Source organism: Procambarus clarkii, chromosome 70 (assembly GCF_040958095.1).
Source record: "Procambarus clarkii isolate CNS0578487 chromosome 70, FALCON_Pclarkii_2.0, whole genome shotgun sequence".
In the NCBI taxonomy this organism is placed as follows: Eukaryota; Metazoa; Arthropoda; class Malacostraca; order Decapoda; family Cambaridae; genus Procambarus; species Procambarus clarkii.
Genome location: NC_091219.1, coordinates 25,844,220 through 25,858,557, shown reverse-complemented (window position 1 = coordinate 25,858,557; position 14,338 = coordinate 25,844,220).

The window sequence follows — 14,338 nt, the reverse complement described above, 5'->3', positions numbered from 1 at the left end:
TTTCCTTACATCTGACGCCTCTGTTCACCTAGCAACAAATTATATTCGACCCCAATTTACTCAACATAAATCATCAATTAGAAGAGTGACAAACTCCAAGCCGGCAATTCGTCAAATGTCCCTCCATTTGTCCAAAATATCGAGCTGGATTTTGAAATTCAGCAATATTTCAGAAGTTCCAGGTTACAGAATGTCCCAACCACTTGGGCTGGACAGTAGAGCGACGGTCTCGCTTCTTGCAGGTCGGCGTTCAATCCCCGACCGTCCACAAGTGGTTGGGCACCATTCCTTCCCCCTCGTCCCATCCCAAATCCTTATCCTGACCCCTTCGAAGTGCTATATAGTCGTAATGGCTTAATTGACATTTTCCTCTGAAAATTCCCTCCCTCTCCCTCCTATTTTCTGTCCAATGTGGCTTATCCTTGTAACCATTGCTTGTGTTACATCTGATCTTTTGAAGAAATTGTTTGGTGAATATACCCACCATGTTGTTCAGTATTTTAAGTTTCAATGAGATCAGCCCCGTCATGTCTGGTTTGCTGTGTTGTGTAAATGAAGGTTGTGTCGTCAGCAAATGTGTAAATGAAGGTTGTGTCGTCAGCAAATGTGTAAATGAAGGTTGTGTCGTCAGCAAATGTGTAAATGAAGGTTGTGTCGTCAGCAAATATGTAAATGAAGGTTGTGTCGTCAGCAAATGTGTAAATGAAGGTTGTGTCGTCAGCAAAGGTGTAAATGAAGGTTGTGTCGTCAGCAAATGTGTAAATGAAGGTTGTGTCGTCAGCAAATGTGTAAATGAAGGTTGTGTCGTCAGCAAATGTGTAAATGAAGGTTGTGTCGTCAGCAAATATGTAAATGAAGGTTGTGTCGTCAGCAAATAGAACTGGTTTGAGGTGTTGGGAGGCATTTGGAAAGTCATTAATGTAGATGAGAAAGAGGAGAGGGCCAAGTATGCTGCCCTGAGGAACACCAATGTTGATAGGGGGAATTTGGGTCCCAAATTGTGGAATGACTTCCCAATCAGATTAAAAACTGTCCTTCTCTCAACCAGTTTAAAAGATAAATTAGGAACTATCTAATTAACATCATGTAGCAAGATTCGCTTACATTTCCTCATTCAAAATGTCAACTTTGTGTTTTTGCTGTTATTGTTAATGTTAAATACTTTACAAGCGTGACTAAAATTATAAATCTTATATTATGGTTTACCGTTATATTGTTTATCATTTGTTAAATTTCTTGAATAATCCGTATGTTAGTTCACTTCTCGTTTAGTATTGTGTTTACCCATTAGGATTGTAAATATTTTAACTAATTTTTTTAATGATATGACCGAAACGCTTTGGATATTAGTTTTTTTTTTTAAACGCAACTTCTGCATCTATAAATAGACCACTATATTTTTATGAATATTTTAGTATACATTATATCATAGAAATATATATATATATATATATATATATATATATATATATATATATATATATATATATATATATATATATATATATATATATATATATCATAGAAATATCAGGCCTATTTTCTAGGCCTGCGTATCTACTGCTCTAATGTATATCAATGTATTATGTTATCTATTGCATATCAATGTATTAGGTTATCTACTATATATCAATGTATTGTTATCTACTATATATCAATGTATTATGTTATCTACTGTATATCAATGTACAGTATTATGTTTAGAAGAGGACACAAATATAAGGGACCCCCATAATCTTATTAATAGAAAACGTACATTGCTGAGGCAGAGAAAATGCGTCTCTTTAGTGTAAACTTAATTAAAATGTCATCAATGTGCTAATAGCGAAGAATTTGAACTCCTGGTCATTTCTGCGCACAAGAATTATGTGAACAGAGGCTACAGTTAAGGATTGGCACCCAGTCAATCCTTCCCGGCCAGAATACGATCCCAGGCTAAAGAGCTTGCGAAGCGCCGGGCGATTGTCTTACCACTGCACCACGGAGACTATGTTTATAGAATAATTCGTTTCGTCAGGGCAGGAAGCCTGTTTATATATATATATACACGTTAGCCTGTATCGGTACTTGAAGGGTACCTGTATCGAGGTACCCTTCCCCCCCCTTCCCCCTCAAAGTCAGACTATTGCTCATACCAAGGATGCAGGCCCACATTCAGCTGTCAGCCCGCAGACAGAGCCCAGTAGGCTCAGAAATCTGTACATCAGTTAATTGACAGTTTAGAGGCGGGACCAAAGAGCCAGAGCTCAACCCCCGCAAGCACAGTTAGGTGAGTACAATAGATGACTTATTTGTGGGTACCTACTTACTGCAAGATGAATAGAGGTATTAGGTAAAAGGAAAAACGATTCTAACAATTTGTCCTACCCTGGAATCGAACCCAGCATTACAAATTATGAGTCGAGAACGAAACCAACTGCACTACGAGACCGAGTGTGTCCATAGCTTTTACCTGAGTTTATCTGCGCTCTACTATTTCCCACGTGGCCTCGATGGGAACCAGAAGCCGGCGGCTTGTCAAAAGCAGATAATTGCTCCTGAGGATGTTTTCTATCTGGATTTTAAACTGAAGTAATGTTTTGGTATTTACGCCTCTGGCGGGTAGGAGGTTCCATGGACTCATAACCCTGATTAAAAAAGTATCTCCCGATCTGTCCTACATCGTGGCTCATTGAGCTTGAGGCCCGTGCCCCTTGTATGGGTTACATTTGACCTTTTTAAGTAGTGGTGTGGATTAACTTCCAAACTGTTTAGTACTGAGATCAGCCTTGTCATGTCTGGTTTGTAGATATGTGCTTGTTATTAAGGTGAGGTCTCTGTAGCACAGTAGCTACATTCTCGACTCACAACTGAGAATCTGGGGCTTGATACCTGAATCAGACACGGTTCTTTTCACCTGATGCCTCTGTTCACCTAGCAGTAAACAGATGTCCGAGAGTTAGCCAACTGTTGTGGGGTTATATCCTGTGGGGTTCGACCTTGAGGGACCTCGCTACAAGTCTGAACTATATAGATATATATATTCACAGGCTTCCTGTCCCAGATAAAGCAAATTATTTTTCAATAGGCCAGATGGGGCACACCAAAGAGTTGTCGAAGTCCCCCCTAGGCCTACTGACCTTCCCTAGGAAGTGATTAACCTTCAACAAGAGCCTATAACTCCTGGGTTACGTACAGTATTTAATACTAGCTAGCTAGGGGGTGAACAGCGGCATCAGATGAAAGGGAACGTATCATCTTTCCCTGCCTTTCCCTAGCTGACTACCAGTACAGGGAAACAGTATTTTCTTACATTTCTTTAATTCATTTGACTTTCCAGCTTCCAACTGTGGCTTACTTTCATCTAGATTTAAAGATGCTGTCTATGTGAAACTTGTCTATTTCCCCTATACTCTCCTCTTAAGTTGTGAGATGTATCGACTTGAGAATGGTCCAGGACGACTTGAGAATGGTCCAGGACGACTTGAGAATGGTCCAGGACGACTTGAGAATGGTCCAGGACGACTTGAGAATGGTCCAGGATGACTTGAGAATGGTCCAGGACGACTTGAGAATGGTCCAGGATGACTTGAGAATGGTCCAGGACGACTTGAGAATGGTCCAGGACGACTTGAGAATGGTCCAGGACGACTTGAGAATGGTCCAGGACGACTTGAGAATGGTCCAGGATGACTTGAGAATGGTCCAGGACGACTTGAGAATGGTCCAGGACGACTTGAGAATGGTCCAGGATGACTTGAGAATGGTCCAGGATGACTTGAGAATGATCCAGGACGACTTGAGAATGGTCCAGGACGACTTGAGAATGGTCCAGGACGACTTGAGAATGGTCCAGGATGACTTGAGAATGGTCCAGGACGACTTGAGAATGGTCCAGGACGACTTGAGAATGGTCCAGGATGACTTGAGAATGGTCCAGGATGACTTGAGAATGATCCAGGACGACTTGAGAATGGTCCAGGACGGACCGAAACGTCGTCGTCCCTTCACCTTCTAGTGTATGGTCTGGTCAACATACTCCAGCCACGTTATTGTGACTCATCGCCTGCTTGTGAGATGTAGTTCCATTAACTTGACTTCGTTGGGTTTATGGTTCACAAGGAGCAGGTTCCAGACCGGTGCTGCAAATTCTAAGTATCGATCATGGGATGTATAGATTCTCTTGAAAAAAAAGAGTTGATTTACATTTTTAAATGCCGTTCTAAATGTTTGCCAGCGTCCCACATGCTGCTGATGTTACCCGGCCAATGTGTGCCTCCGGTGTTTATGGTTGCAATTATATTCACTCACAAATCTGTTTTGGAGAATTGTCTCTCTCACAGAGCCAAGGCGAGACTTGCAGACGTCTACTGAATAACGTTCAAGCCTTCAGGTTTCCTGGTATTTACCTGAAAGTCTCCTTCGAGGTCACTATCTCTCTAGTGACCTGGAAGGAGACAGAAAGCCGGCAACTTGTCAAACAACCCCCCCTCACACCTCCCCATTTACCACAGTCTATCAGTGTTCTGCTGTAATTAAACTCCTTTTACTTGTAGTCTCTGCTGCATATAGTCCCTCTCTCACACCTCTTCGTCTGCTCCTTATGCCTCAGCAATAACTGGTCCCTTGGGAACTGTATCCTTAAAGTTCCGTGCGACCATCGAGGCGCTTTACTGCACATCGTGACGGGGCAACACATACATGGAGCGCTCTCGCACGACCCTCAATGGGTTGTGTATTAGTGAGGAGCAGCAGCGGATATTTACATATATGTCCGCAGGCGATGGTGCTGTTAGTTGGAGGTATGACGGGGTGACCAAACATGGCGGGTGACAAGAGGCGGTGATCCTTGTAACTATACCTGGTGACAATAGCTATACTGTCTCCTGCAACACACACACACACACACACACACACACACACACACACACACACACACAGTTTCAAATGTAGATATGATAGAGCCCAATAGGCTCAGGAACCTGTACACCTGTTGATTGACGGTTGAGAGGCGGGACCAAAGAGCCAGAGCTCAACCCCCGCAAACACAACTAGGTGAGTACACACCCACACACACACACAAAATAGGCCGAGTTTCTTTTACCCTGGCGCCCCTGTTCACCTAGCAGTAAATAGGTCTCTGGGTGAGTTTGACGGCTGCTTCCTAGGGATGTGTGCGCGTGTGCGCGTGTGTAAGAGAAATATATGTAGTAGACATAATAGAAAAAAAAACAGATTGTTTGGAAAGGCGGGATCCAAGAGCTAATAGCTCGACTCAGCAGACATAAATACTAAATACACACACTTAAAAGATTCGCGCATCTCATTGTTAATACCGCCAGGGAAAACAAACATTCCCTATTAACAGGAAAAACAAAAGAGAGCCCATCAGCAATACGGAAACACAATACCCCTCCAGCGGCACAACACAATCCTTTGAGCACACAAATCTTTTTTTTCCACCACGAAACAAATGGACTGGGAGGCTCCAGTGTAGAATACTTTATTGAACACTTATTCTGCCCACCGCGTCGCACCTGACGAAGCCTTCCAATCAACTTTGGCCAACATTCATCCTTGTGTCTGCTCGCTCGGGGAAGTTTAAAGGAGTTTCCCCTCCCTCCTTTGTCAACCAACTCTCAGACAGGGAGAGTTTGTTCGCATTGTTTAACTCTCTTGATTATTAATGCGGTGGTGGTGGTGAAGCGTTCGTGCATCGCCTGACGTCTTGTTTATCGTCCTGTCTTGAGTTCTTGACTTGTATTCGCGGTTTCGTCAAATATATATATATGAATTATTCTCGGCGTTTTCTCCGTTTTCTGTTTGGGTTGCTATTTCGTGATTATTTTCTTCGGTTCATTTTTTTTACTTTTAGAAATAATTGAATTTATGCTATTACTTTTTGTTTCCGTGTATTTGCTTTCTAAAATAAATTCTGGAAATTGTATTTTCAGATAGAGCGTCTGTAATAAGAGAAAGAAAATAATTAAGAATATACTGAGATAGATGAGGAAGAAGACTTGAGACTTATGATGTAATATGTATGAGGTTCATGTCTGATTCACATATGTGACTCGTATATCTGAGCCACATGTCTGATGCAAAAGTCTGTTTCGCAGCTTGGGTCCAAGTGGTTGGGCAACATTCCTTTTTCCCCTCCATCCAGTCTTATACCCTTGACATGATATCGCTTCCTATAGCGCTATATCGCTTCCTATAGTGCTACATAGTCGTACAAGGCTTACCCCTATCCTTAAGGTGGACGATAGAGCGACTGTTTCGCTTCATGCAGGTCGGCGTTCAATCCCCGACTGTCCACATGTGGTTGAGCACCATTCATTTCCCCCCCGTCCCATCCCAAATCCTTATCCAGACCCCCTTCCCAGTGCTATATAGTCGTAATGACTTGGGGCTTCCTCTGACGGTTCCCTTCCCTTACCCCTTCCCACAACTGGTGGAATGGCATTGGACATGTGACTAAGGCATTTGAGTCATATATATTAGTCGGAAAGACAATCACATCTGAAACCTTCTTCTTCTTAATCCTCCTTCTCATCTTTATCAGAATTATTCCCCCTAATTGTCTTTTGTTTTATTTCAGTGTTCTTTGACTTCTTCCTCCTCCTCCTGCCTCTTCTCTTCCCACTCTCTCTCTCGTCTTCCTTCTGTTGCTCCTCCTCCTCCTCCGACAACTTCTTTTAGGCCATGTCCTTATCCGCCACCTTCTAAACTTGCAGCAGAAGTCCTTATCTGATAATGTGCACAGGGGACACTCAGAAATACTTCTGAAGAAGGATTGGGTTTATGCTAGAGAGAGAGAGAGAGAGAGAGAGAGAGAGAGAGAGAGAGAGAGAGAGAGAGAGAGAGAGAGAGAGAGAGATTGTCTCAGACGGGACAGAAATGGTTGGACGCATTTCCTCTCACCTAATGAACCTGTTCACCTAAGTTTGACTTTGGGGGGAACTCGACAAAGGTCTAACGTATAAACATACACACACAAGCTACCTGTCCCCAGCAAAACGAATAATTATATATAGATACTACAACATCCTCACTACAGCGCTAATAAAAGAAAACCTGCACGCTCTATTGAAGTTAATTTATATTTCAAATCTCTCTCTCAAATCTTAAAGAATCTCTGATCTATCAACATACTCTATCAACTCTCACTCTCACTCTAGAATGAGTATGATGGGACTATAGAACTACCCGAAGCAACCCAAATCCTCCTTTAATTACGCTAGAATAAACATACATACCCACAGTATGTGGGCCTGCGGGCCGCTCCAAGCAACAGCCTGGTGGACCAAAGTCTCACAAGTCAAGTCTGGCCTCGGGCCGGGCTTGGGGAGTAGAACAACTCCCAGAACCCCATCAACCAGGTATCAACCAGGTATCATAACTTGTTCACACTATTACAGGTGCAGTAAAATAGGGGCACACACCCACATTACTCGATCAACACCCACTAAACCACCACCACCACACGCCCAACACCCAAAAGCCACACACCCAAAATACACCCAAAGCGACACACACACAACTTGTCATTCCGTCAGTATGTCTGTCTCACACTTATGGGAACTTTTACGCTGGAGGCGAAGTGAGAGGGATTGTATAAACATAATTTTAAGTTTTCAAGATTCGATTAAGTTTTCTCGATGACAACATTGGCGACGGAGGATTATATTGTCGAGGAGCTTGTGAAGTGACTGAGAAACGGAGATATGGAAGGTGGAGACAGAATTTTGGAAGAGGGAATTTCAGTTATAGGTCGGAAATGAAGGTAGAAGAGTTACGATGCGTCAGAGTTATGATCCGTAGGAGTTACGATGCATAGTAGTTACGGTGGGTTTGAGTTACGATGCCTAGGAATTACGATTTTTGTTTTATTTAACACAGTTAGGCACATGTTGTACTTTACTTCATACTTTACTTGTACTTTATAAAACATCCGTGTAGGCTTTAGGATAGGTTCAAAGACAACATTGCTGGAAAATTGGAGTGAAAAGTGGGGTGTAAATAACTGGGGATTAAGTCGATTAAGGCAGTGTTTGGGATGCTCCCGGACGCAGGTTCGAATCCTCGTCACGGCCCTTGTGGATTTGTTCATTTAACTGAGGATCTATCACCAGAGGCACATAGCAGCAGGATAACGAAAGCAGCAGACGCCATACTAGCAAACCTCCGGTTATCCTTCACCAACTTGGACAAGGATTCCTTCAGAGCTCTCTATACATTTTTTTTAGTGACCTGTTGTTAAGTATGCTGCCCCGGCATGGAACCCATACCTAAAGAAGCACGAAACAAAACTAGAAAAGGTCCAAAAATATGTAACAAAAGGTCGTTCCAGAGTTAAGGGGATTGAGCTATGAAGAAAGACTAAGACCTAACTGCACTTGAGGAAAGAAGGGACAGGCAGACATGATAACGACGTACAACATACTAAGCAATTGACAAAATAGATAGAAGTATCGTTCAAATTAAGGAACAGTAGCACAAGAGGACATAATTGGAAACTGGAAACACAGATAAGTAACAGGGATGTGAAAAATAGCTTTTTCAGTCAATGAGAATCGTAAATAAGTGGAACGGACTAGATGAGCAAGTTGTCGAAGCCAAGAAAAGAAAAAAAAAAGAGTCACTTTTTCTCAAGAAAAAGTTCAGTTCCCTCAGGTCTTTCTTCATAGCTCAGTCCCCTTAACTCTGGAACGACCTTTTTCTCAAGAAAAAGTGACTGCACTGAAGGAAGGTCGAAAGACGGGGCTTGTGACCAGATGCCTTAGGACACACACACACACACACACACACACACACACACACACACACACACACATGACTGCCGTGTACAACAAACACTCAGTGGGTGACACACAGGGCCATTCAGCAGAGGTAACAATCAGAGTCAACACGAGGAAGAGGTCAAGGAGCATCGTCACGGTCACACACACACACACACACACACACACACACACACACACACACACACACACACACACACACACACACACAGGTCAGTCCCCCCCTCCCGCTGGCTTCTGCCTCGTATTGAAGTGTATCACATGCTCAAACACGCGTAAACACACACACACATACATGCCTTAAGACGCACGCAAACAAGCACGCCAAATATTACACACACACGCACACACACTAAACACAACAGCCCGCCAAACATTGCCATACCGTTTCATAAGCTCTGACACACGTCAGTTTCAATGGAAAATCCCTTGACTGTGTATGTCCACTGTTTCCACAGTTATGGCGTCTGGAGGGGACGGAGCGTCCCTGCCATAGAAGACTCCCCGTTGTCATAGCTAGAGAGATCACAGTGCTGGAGGCCCCCCCCACTAACAGTCAGGTAGATCACAGTACCCCCTAACAGTCAGGTCACAATATTGGCCGACCGCTAATTCCCACTTAAAATTCCAAATCAAAAACTAAAAAGAAGTTAATATATTTTTCAAACACAAAGAGCTCACATAATGACCCAATTCAGAGAAGAAAAAAAAATTTGGTTTTATTTAATCAGGAAATGAATCGCGCTGAATAGTGCAAATGCATTTTTGAAATTATCGAAGCCTCAGAACTTTTATATACCATCGCCATGATGACAAATCCCATTTTCTGTGTGCTTTTAATGAACATAAAAAGACGATTAGTGGCATTATCCTTGTATCTGAAAGGCCAATATATGCAGCTGCTCTAAAACACCTATTGTATTTTAATTTTAATACAACAATGAAAGTAATACAGTACCCCCCCCCCCCCCCTCCACCTGTCTGTCAGCCTGTCCTCGACGAGCGTTGTCAACGTCACTAAACTGATGTATTAAATTGCCCTAACCTAACCTTACCGAGGACCCACGGATAGAAAAACGGGGACATCACGGCAATTTTGCGAGTTGCTAGGATTTTTAAAACATTATTTTTTGGCTGTTAACGCGAAAATATAAGGCCCCCTAACGCCAAAATATAAGGCCACTAAGACGAAAATATTAGGCCAAAATAAGAATTTTACTTATTTTAATGAATGACGTATTTTACGGCCAAAATACGTCAAAATGCGATGTACTATTAAAGATGCTTCCAGTGGTACTCTTCACACCTGACTTATTGCCTCAGGTGTTGGAACCGGTCTTATGTGTATCTGCTTCACAAACTATTCCGAATGCAAGATTTACACGTCCGTTTGATGTATATTGTAGGTCATGGGGTGTCCGGTGGACTGGAAATGTGTGTGTGTGTGTGTGTGTGTGTGTGTGTGTGTGTGTGTGTGTGTGTGTGTGTGTGTGTGTGTGTGTGTGTTTCTCTGTGGTTGGTAGCCCTGTGTGAGGAGGTGGTGGAAGCCAAAACCGTCGGTTGTTTCAAAGCGTTATTTGACAAAGAGTGCTGGGAAGACGGGACACCACGAGCGTAGTTCTCATTCTGTAACTACACTTAGGTGATTACACACACACACACACACACACACACACACACACACACACACACACACACACAAAAAAAAAAAAAAAAAAAAAAAACTATTCAACACTGGTGGTACACGAACAAGGGGACACAGGTGGAAACTGAGTACCCACATGAGCCACAGGGACGTTAGAAGGAACTTTTTCAGTGTCAGAGTAGTTAACGGATGGAATGCATTAGGCAGTGATGTGGTGGAGGCTGACTCCATACACAGTTTCAAATGTAGAGGCGATAGAGCCCAGTAGGCTCAGGAACCTGTACACCAGTTGATTGACGGTTGAGAGGCGGGACCAAAGAACCAGAGCTCAACCCCCGCAAACACAACTAGGTGAATACACGCACACACACACACACACACACACACACACACACACACGTCAAATCACACATATATATACCGTCTCCCTTATAGAGATGCCGTGCCTCAATGGCGCCAGTCACTCCGAGGGTTACAGAGGGCTTAATCCTCCCTGATGACCCAGGTGCACAGTAGTTAATCCTCCGGAGTCAAGCGGCTTAATGCTGCTTGTCCTTGACGTGGGGTTGAGTTATAGCCGATCATTACCCGCGCTAATATGGGGCTTAGGCCGGTTGTGCAAAATATGCAGTAGTCAGCGAAGCCGCGTCGAGGGGGGACAGGAGGACCAGGGGTATGGTAGTGGGCGTCATCAGGCCTATCGAACTACCCTCGGAACTCGTAAGATACTCATAGGTACCTGGGAGTTGGTCAGCTGTCACGGGCTGCTTCCTGGTGTGTGTGTGTCGTTGTTTTACCAAAAGTAATCTTTGGCAAAGGGGAGTGTTTGTGGCGCTACAAACACATTGCGTAACGGTCCGTATGATTCCATTGTTACAACTTGTAATAATGTTGTTACATTTCGTTATATCGTTTTTAGGACGTATTAGAATGTTGCTACAACTTGCTGTATCGGTTGTTACAATTGTTAGAAGGTGTTAACACTTGTTCAAACGTTGTAGCGACGTCGTACTTTCGTCGTGTGCTTGTCCTACTGACATGTGCTAACTTAAGCAAGAATCCCGCAAGGACCTTAAGTTAATCCCGTCACTAAGATTCACTACGGGCTCACCATAGCCCGTGCTACTTGGAACTTTTTGTTCTAGGTAGCGCATCTTTAACAACAACAACAACTACGACTCAGCCATGCCAGGTACACCGTACTAGACGGTACAAGAAGCCCTCTGGTCGGAGGTGAAGGCTTCCGTGAAGGCTTCATCATCCCGTTAAAACCTGCATGGAAGGATTGACTTCAAATTGCAGAATCATGAGCCATGTTGTGTACGTGGTCCAGAGTTCCTTAATAACCGTTAATGATGTCCTTAGCAGTGAAAGGGTTAAGGGCATTGTGAAAGGTATCTTCGCCTTAATGGGAAGAGTACAAGAGAACTGAGAGTAAGTAGGTCGTAGGGGTCGAGGCTTTGGCCACTATTCATTAAACATTTATGCATTCACTTGCGAAACCTCTACATCTTTCCTCATTCATTGCAGCTGTGTTTGTTTAATAAACAGTTTACGAGCTCCGAGGCACTACGAGGTTGTTTATATCAGCAATAACCTTGCATTCTGAGTTAAGAAGCTCGGAATCAATTTAATGAATGCAAATAAAAGCCGCCATGATGGAGAAAAAGAACTTCAGATCTTGCACGTGGTTAATGTTATCGTGGATCGTGTTAACGTGGATCTTGTTAATGCTTCTGAATCATGGTCCAAAGGTTTCGATCCCGCAAGTGGCCTTGAGAATGAAAAAAAAAACACTTTTAAGTGTAGATAGGTTGTGGCACTGTGCCAGGAGATGAAGGCCGTGATATGTTAGTGCCACCGAGGCGGAGTTTCCTTCGACACATTCCTGGCAATAGAACACCAATATCACAGCAGATTTGGAGCTCTAATCAATAGGCTTAGCAAGGCCAGCGACGCCAATAACTGGGAGCTTCTGGCACTGGGGGACACGACCGTGGATTAAAGTGGGGGGGCGGGGGCGCACCCACGTGCACGCAAGTGGTCCCTGTACACGGTCATCCACACACACATTGTGTGTGTGTGTGTGTGTGTGTGTGTGTGTGTGTGTGTGTGTGTGTGTGTGTGTGTGTGTGTGTGTGTGTGTGTGTGTGTGTGTTTCTCGCGCCGGCGACAAACAATGGGCAGAGTTTCTTTCACCCTATGCCCCTGTTACCTAGCAGTAAATAGGTACCTGGGAGTTAGTCAGCTGTCACGGGCTGCTTCCTGGGGTGTGGGAAAAAAATAAATAAGAATAAAAAAAATAGTAGTAGTAGAAACAGTTGATTGACAGTTGAGAGGCGGGCCGAAAGAGCAGAGCTCAACCCCCTGAAGCACAACTAGGTGAGTACACACACACACACACACACACACACACACACACACACACACACACACACACACACACACACACACACATACACACACACACACACACACACACACACACACACACACACACACACACACACACAAGGCAGCAACCTAACAATGCTTTCATGTTTTTTTCCCAGTACATACAGCTACACGTGGCCCGCGGCTCCTGGGGTTACAACATCAACATTTATCGACTCCCGGGTAGTACAGTCGGCTTCGTTCTAGACGCACAGTCGAGAATTCCAGATTCGAATCCCGAGCGGGGACAGAAATGGTTGGGGCACATTTCCTTTCACCTAATGCCGCTGTTCACCTAGCAGTAAGTAGGAACTCAGGAGTTAATGAGCTTGTTGTGGGATCGCATCCTGGGAGGGGGGGGGGATGAGGGGGACCGCGATACAAGCCTAACGTGTATGAACACACGCTGGCTTCCTGTCCCCCCAACACAATGAACTATTATTCTTACACATGAACAAATCCACAAGGGCCGTGACGAGGGGTTCGAACCTACGTACAAAAGGATCCCAGACGCTGCCTTAATCGACTGAGCTACGACATGGTAAAAAGAATTGCAACCGGGAAATTATTATTATTATTTTCCCAGCTATACACATACCCCGAGGCGCCCCCCCCTTGTGTTGCACCCCCCCCTTGTGTTGCACCCCCCCCCTTGTGTTGCACCCCCCCCTTGTGTTGCACCCCCCCCCTTGTGTTGCACCCCCCCCTTGTGTTGCACCCCCCCCCTTGTGTTGCACCCCCCCCTTGTGTTGCACCCCCCCCTTGTGTTGCACCCCCCCCTTGTGTTGCACCCCCCCCTTGTGTTGCACCCCCCCTTGTGTTGCACCCCCCCCCCTTGTGTTGCACCCCCCCCCCTTGTGTTACAATCTCCACAAGCAATCCAATACTTCGTCTGTGTAACATTACTGACCAAAGCTGGGAGCCGGTCGGCCGAGCGGACAGCACGCGGGACTTGTGATCCTGTGGTCCTGGGTTCGATCCCAGGCGCCGGCGAGAAACAATGGGCAGAGTTTCTTTCACCCTATGCCCCTGTTACCTAGCAGTAAAATAGGTACCTGGGTGTTAGTCAGCTGTCACGGGCTGCTTCCTGAGGGTGGAGGCCTGGTCGAGGACCGGGCCGCGGGGACACTAAAAGCCCCGAAATCATCTCAAGATAACATCAAGAAAGCTTCTCAGCTCATTGTTGTAGTTTATTAAAGAGCTCCTCTACCTAACTACTTCGCTTATGGTTATCTTGAGATGATTTCGGGGCTTTAGTGTCCCCGCGGGCCGGTCCTCGACCAGGCCTCCACCCCCAGGAAGCAGCCCGTGACAGCTGACTGACACCCAGGTACCTATTGGTGGTTTAACACGGGAAATACGGGTCCTCGTTTCATATGTGTTCTAAACGTTATATTATACACACGTTTATGAAAAATGTATTTAATTATTACCTTCATTCGTATGTAAGTGCAGGTCTATCAGAATGTATATATATACA